The sequence below is a fragment of the Sebastes fasciatus genome, chromosome 7 (assembly GCF_043250625.1).
Source record: "Sebastes fasciatus isolate fSebFas1 chromosome 7, fSebFas1.pri, whole genome shotgun sequence".
NCBI lineage: Eukaryota > Metazoa > Chordata > Actinopteri > Perciformes > Sebastidae > Sebastes > Sebastes fasciatus.
The window spans coordinates 6842168-6849705 of NC_133801.1; the positions used below are offsets into that span (position 1 = coordinate 6842168).

Here is a 7538-nt window from a genome sequence, read left to right on the forward strand (position 1 = left end):
ATTACCACATCATTAAATTGATGGGTCAGCAATGCTCCTACTACTTATATTAAATGCCCAAATACCTGCAAAACTAATGACATTCCCATCAGCCTCAGCTATACTTTGCTTTTAGTGCTAATTAGCAAATGCATGCTAAAGTAAGATGGTGAACATGGTAAACATTATACCTGCTTAACGTCAGCATGTTAGCATCGCCACTGTGAGCTTGTTAGCATGCTGACGTCAGCATTTAGCTCAAAGCACCGAACTTTTGCATAACTACATAACTTTTGCATAATACATAACTTTTGCTATGTGTACTTACAGCCGCGAGCGTGGCTGTTAATTGTACCTTGATTTTTTTTTATTACAGGGAATTATTTTAGAGAATGACTACAATGATGAGAGTCTAATCTATTAATACATAAATTACATGTGCATTCAACTTTCATAGTAGCAGTTCATGAAAATTGTAAACTGTGCTAACCTCCTATTAACAGTAAAATGGGTGGTAAAAGGTTAATGCTTGGAAATTTAAAAAGTTGGGGCTGTTTCATTAAAAAGTTAATCAAGAGATGGTGAACATTAAACTGATTTTTTGATCAATAATGCTAAGCCTGCAGGCTACAGAAGAAATGAACGGATCATAAACTTGAATATGGACTTTGTGGTGGAAAGTAACAACATTTCAAGTGTTGTACTAACAATAGGCTACATAGAATATACAACGATGTAGGGGTCTTCGTAGAAATATTTCTGCTACTTTACTCCACTAAGATTTAAAGGGAAATATTGTACTATGCTGAATATTGTAAATGTATAACTTAGGATTGGCGTTGTTCCAACTAGCTTTAAGATTGCTGTGGTTAAACCTCCACATCGACCAGTCTCTAACCCTCCATTCTTTTAAAAAGTAATAGAAACAGTTGTGTCTCGGTGACTTTCAGCCCACATATTTAACAGTAATCTTTTTTAACCTTTTCAGTCTGCTTTCAGAACCTGTTACTCCACTGAAACAGCTCTTTATTCACACTTTCTTATTTCCTCTCAACTAACTGTTTTGAAACACCACACAGGTCACAGATCAGCTTCTAAATATCTGCAGTGAGTTTGTGCTGTTCATAAAAGTAGAGAGAGTGTACCATCAAAGAAGGCAAAAAGAGAGAACCATGTGAATGAAAAGTGGACCCGGTTGGGTACAGTATAATGCCAGGGCACATGTGAGCAGAGCATGGGTGTCTCTTTAATAACTGGCTGCTCCACTGTCACATGTGCCAAACAAATAAACCCATGTGCCCTGAAACTGGTTAAAGTTTAACTGCTTTTTTCCTAGATTCCACTTGCGTACACAAAAAAAAAAGCACAGGTCTTTTCTCCTGACAACAAAACACAAGAGTTCATGACAAGAATGCCAAATAATTACTTGTATGCATCATTGGAAATAAACGTGCATAAACACTCAACCATGAGTTTAGGTTGTGCTGTTGGGTTTTTTGTTTTTTTTCGACAAAGTAAAAAGTTCAGTAGCCCAGATGGTCAAACAATGGTTGATCATTGATGCTGTGTTGACCTACCACATGTTCCAATGAACGTGTTCTTTTTTTCTCTCCTCAGCATTTCTAACCATACGTCAGAAAAATGAAATATAACAAGAAAATTCACACATTTAGTCTATTGAAAGTGCTGTACGTTGTGCCAAATATGTGATTTTGTGGGTCTTTGAGTACTGAAAAATATCTTGATGTCTGCCAAAATTCATTCACTGAGTCCTTTGGAATAATTGTAAATTGACAAAGCAAAGTGTATACAAACTAGTCTCCTAATATGGTGACTGTGACACATATATCTTGCCAGGGATGACTTCACAGTGAGGGATTCCCCAAATCAATTTCCTAAATAAGGGAGCACCCTAATATGGTGGGCACACGGCTACACATTCACCATCTATCCCTAATATAGAGGAGACAGGAACCTCCATGTTTGACTGTTTGACTCAAAGGGACACACACACTGTCAGCTGTGTTTACAAGTTTACATGTGCAACTGCTGCTGACTTTTTTCTTTTGAAGCCAAACGATTTTTTTTTTAATTCCTTGTCAAAATAAACTGTTGAAAATGGCATGCAACAAAAATATTAAGGCAAGAATACATAACTTTTGCTCATCAGTGACAACTGTGGCTACAATAATGCTAAAAACTAACAGTAGCACAAGTAGAGAAGAGTCATACAGTCATTGAACTGAATCAGTAATGTCTGATATATACAGTATTAATTAGCTAAAGCTAATATTAGTCACCATAACGTACTGGTCATACCGGATCAGGTAAGGCTGTAGCAGCAAAAGCCTGTTGTGTATTGAATTAAGAGAGTTAATAGTGTGTTTTATTTCTTATGAATTCAAGATTTCATCTGTAAGAGGAAGAATTTGTTATTTCTTCTTTCAATAGTGACATAGTATTGCTTTGAGCGTTTGCAAGCAATGATGTTAAGCATTCCCATTTTTTAAAAAACAACAACAGATAACGTGATGCTGATAAGTACAGCGTGTCCAAAACATGCTTTTGCTGCTAAAGTTCGTTCTCAGAGGCCAACCAAAACCCCCTGAAGGTATGTTTGCTCTCAAAGTTCAGACTAACATTTTATTTGACTATTTCCAGACAGGTCTGCACAGAAGACACCAAGATGTTGGCCTCTTCCTCCACGGCCAAAACAAACACCAAGCAAACAGACCAAAAATAAATTTATTTCGCAAACAGACACCCACAATTCATGTGTACACAGAGTTCATGTTGCCATTTCTCTCATAAATAACAAGTCCTTTTCCCAGTATTGCAAATTTTGCAGACTCACAAATAACTGGTGCAAAGACAGATTTTTTTTACCAGGCAAGCGATTTTGGTAGAAGTCACACAACAAATCACATTTAAAGCATAATGGACATGGTAAAATGTTGCTATCATCAAATGCCCAATGCTTCACTCCCAACATTGTTGGTGTGAATCAAACTGCTTACATTTAAGAAAGCAAAGACCGGTATAACAATTACTCACTGTCTCCAGCCTACAGTATACCCAGTACCCTGAAAATGGTTGAACTGCCCACTCTTGTTGGTTTGAAGAGACACAACAAGCCTTTTCCTTGTTTCAAGTGCACTTTTCAAAGATTTCCCAATAAAGAGCCTGGCTGTGAGAGCAGGCCCGGTTGCATAACGGTAGTAATAAGAACCCACACAGAGAGAATCACAGTTTAACTACCTTACTGTATTAGAGCATTAGAGTAGTGGTTGTAGAGCGGATGGTTTAGGAAGTATGCAGAGGATATTGGCTGGACAGGCTCATCATTAGTTTGCACGCGATCCAGGGAACATCAGGCCAAAGAGGTTCTAAGGCAGCGTTGCTCCAGGGATGGCAGTGTGTGCTGGTTGCTTGGTTCGTCAACCCACCACTTTGGTCCAGATGAAAATATCTCAAGAACTACTACATGGATTGCCATGGATGAACCCAATTTATTTTTTATGATTTTAGCATTACCAACAGATTGACCTTTTTGGCTGTTAGTGAAATGTCTCAACAACTATTATATGGTTTGCCTTGAAATTTGGTACAGATGTCCATGGTGCCCAAAGGATGAATCCTAATGACTTTAGTGATTCCTTAATTTCTCATCCAGCACCATAATCAGGTCAAAATGTATTTTTGTTCACTACTTCGGTTTATGACAAAATACTTGCAAAACGAATGACATTCCCATCAACTTCAGCTGCACTTTGTGTTCAGTGTTAATTAGCAAACATTAGTATGCTAATACGCTAAACTGAGCATGGGAAGTATGACCTGATTGACACCAGGATGTTAGCAGTTAGCTCAAGGCACCACAGTGGCTGTGGCTCAGAAGTAGAGCAGGTTTTCCACCAATCGAAAGGTTGGTGGTACGATCCCCGGCTCCTCCAGTCCACATGTCAAAGTGTCCTTGGGCAAGATACTGAACCTGAAATTGCTCAAAAAGGCTGTGCCATCGGTGTGTGAATGAGTATTTACATTAGATCCTGATGGGCAGGTTGGCACCTTGTATTACAGCCTCTGCCATCAGTGTATGAATGTGTGTGAATGGGTGAATGCTAACATGTAGTGTAAAGCATACCTGCCTAACAGAGCCGCTCAGGTGGCTGTAGATTCTTAGTCTTGTTACACCTCAAATCACAAACATACGTGGCATATGTAGCGCAGGAAAATATGCAAAACACAAATAAATATCAGAATTTTGCAGCCACTGCAAATTGGATTCAAAGACAGTCAGCTATGTAGTGTTTCTTTGAAGGTTGAATGTAAGTATTGGGTTTAGATTTTATGTTAACAAAAGGGGCATATGTTACAAAAGGTAAATGGCCTTTTCTCTACAGAAGTTTCAGGGAGCAGTAGATGAGCTATAAAGTCATTGCTCTGGGTTTAACTATTTACTTGCTTTTTATGAATGTTTCATGAAGATGAATGTGCATCATGTGCATTAATGTTGATCTACGACGAAGATGATGTAATAGTTCTACTGCAGCATTTATATGAGCAAAGAATCAGATTGTTCCAGAACACATAAACAAGTCTGGGTCGTTGACCTGCAGCAGACTCACTCTCGTGCCTTGTTTTTCCTGTAATACAGTCAGACAGTAACGTGATTACACGAGAAACTGTGGCACATGATCCGGCCTGGTTAAATTGCATCCGTAATTATGAAATTAAGTGGCGTATGGATTTTATTCTGTTATCCAAATTGGAAAACCTCATTTTCTGTGTACGTTTGAGTCTCAAGGCTCAATTCACCCCCCTGTTTCTTTTTCTCTTATGCACACACACACATATATACAGTATATATAGTTGCCCATTGCAAATGTACAAAGAAGCTCTGTATGAAATATCTGGGTCATATATACCGAAATGGACTGAGGTCAAATTAGTCTGTGTGTAGCAACTTCGCCGAGTCTAAATTCATCATATCATGCGTGCAAACATAAACTTCAGGCTACAGGCTGCCACAATCGGCCCTTTCTTTTAAAAACATACTGATTCCTTCCAAATGCAGTAGTGTTGCGTAACATAGTTCCATGAGAGAGGCTAGTGCGTAGATATTTGTACCACCTAGACCATTAAACTCATGGAAATTTGACAGTATTTCTACAATTGGGCCAAGTGGCATAAACAAGCTGGTACGTCATACTGGGTAACAGCACAACTCTGCTTAACAGTGAAGTGAAAATCAGCGTAATAGGAATGCTGGTTTGTAAGTTATACTCAACTTCCTTATGTAATCCCCTGTCAGAATGGTAGGCTACATACAGGTAGGGTACAGGAAATGATCCCTCACCTAGTGTACGATGTTTTAAGTGTGATCTGGTGACTTTAGGCTATGGCAAACAAAACTACATAGGCCTAAAGGTTTGAGAACCTAGGGGCCTATCTTAAAGCAATTAGTTTACATGTCTTGGCTACTATAAATGATGATAAACGATGATTTTAGCATGCAGCTTTAATCCTCGTCCTAACATACAGCGACTGAGCGAAAATTTTCCAGATATACTACAAGCGATGTCACTCTCTATTACATAAAGAGAGTGATATTGATTAACTGTCAGTTACTGTCAGCGTCGACTTTGACCAGTGAAAATAGTTTGGAGGTGCGCGAAACTTCGCCATGGCGAGCGATTCCTAACTGGAGGCAATGCAAACGACCGAGGGAGCGAACATCAAATTGTTTCAGTTGCTAACAAACTGGGAAAAATCACTCACTCTGGCCCTATTTATGCGAAGTTTCGTGCACCTCCAACATATTTTCACTGGTCAAAATCGACGCTAACAGTAACTGAGATAACTACACTTCTGCGCCTCCTCATGGCTCTGTTTTCAGGCTTTAGAAAATCTAGCCCATGACGGGAGACTTTGGCCAATCACAGGTCATTTCAGAGAGAGAGCGCTGGTGTGCAGTGCTTGGTATTTCCTCAACTGCTCTCAACATGGCTGCCGGGTCACAAACTTTCTCAATTTACAGCTAAACAGTACACTACAAGATATTTCTGAAAACATTTGAGGAGAGAAATAGGCATTACAGTAACAGAATATTGATTCATATTTGATCAACGCTGCCTAGTTTGACCGCCTGATCGGAGTTCACGAGTGATTGACAGCTGCTCAGAGACGGCAGGCTCCCGATCAGCTCTGATTGGTTGTTTTCCTCCGGTCTGTGAAATCTTGCAGATGCCGTTAGGAGCACCGGAGGACACAGAGGCACATGATTTTTTTTTCAGATTACCTGTCTCATGCACTACTGTCAGAATATAGTGACCGTTTTATGAAAATAACTTTTTTTAATCATATTTGCTCCATTTCTACCCACTGCAGCTTTAAGTGACTTTAGGCTATGGGAAACAAAACTAGGTACGTTAAGGGTTTGAGAACATTGGGACCTATCTTAAAGCAATTAGTTTACATGTCTTGGCTAGTATAAATGATGATAAATGATGACAGTCATTTAGCATGGTAAATGGACTTGCATTTAGCCTTTCTAGTCTTCCGCCCACTCAAAGCACTTCAGCATTCACCCATTCATGCCATGATTCATACACTGATGGCAGCGGCTGCCATACAAGTTGCTGCTCATCAGGATCTAGTCTAAATACTCATTCACACACCAATGTGAGCCTTCTTCGGGATAAAGTTTGGGATTAAGTATCCTGCCCAAGAACACTTCGACATGTGGACTGCAGGAGCCGGGGATCGAACCGCCGATCGAACACACACCGAAAAACAGTACTGCAAAATCAAATACTTACTATACTTTTTACAGTGTTCAGAGCCCGGATAGCTCAGTCGGTAGAGCATCAGACTTTTAATCTGAGGGTCCAGGGTTCAAGTCCCTGTTCGGGCGGTAGTATTTTTGAAGACAAAAGCTTCTTCCTGTGGAAGACACTTATCTAGCACTCAAAATTGGCACATTTTGGGTTTACTATACACAGTTTTGGATAAATTGGACCTCCGTGCTGCGAAATAATACCTGAAACTGTCAAGTACTCCAAGTAAAATGCTCATAGCGAGTAGTTATGCAGCTTTAACAGAACAGAATAGAATAGAAAGCTTTATTGTCATCGTATTAAATGCAACGATATTCACAGTTGCCACTTCTGGTCAGTGCTTTAAAACAAATACTTTACAAGACTAAACGAGGCAGATAAAACATATAACAGGTAAAAAACACACACAGTTATAAGGCAAATAAAACAGGTATAGTAGATGTAATAAATAAATATAACAGAAGTGTTACACTAGAGGTATAAAATATAAAAATAGATGTAATGTAAACAGAGGTAATGGCACTTGGGAAATAGGTAGGGTAGATGTAATAAATAAATATAAACAGAAGTGTTACACTAGAGGAATAAAATAGGTAAAATAGATGTAACGTAAACAGAGGTAATTGCACTTGTAAAATAGGTAGGGTATATGTAATAAATAAATATAAACATAAGTGTTACACTAGAGGTATAAAATATAAAAATATATATGTAATGTAA

General features: G+C 38.9%; 1 long non-coding RNA gene and 1 other non-coding gene across 2 annotated transcripts in view; both read left to right on the top strand.

Annotated features, from left to right (window-relative positions):
- The window catches only part of LOC141771234 (uncharacterized), a 174379-nt gene that overhangs the window by 75623 nt on the left and 91218 nt on the right, over positions 1-7538 (top strand). The window lies entirely within an intron of this gene.
- Positions 6823-6895, top strand: trnak-uuu (transfer RNA lysine (anticodon UUU)). The gene has a single exon. It is a non-coding gene; the product is annotated as a tRNA-Lys (tRNA).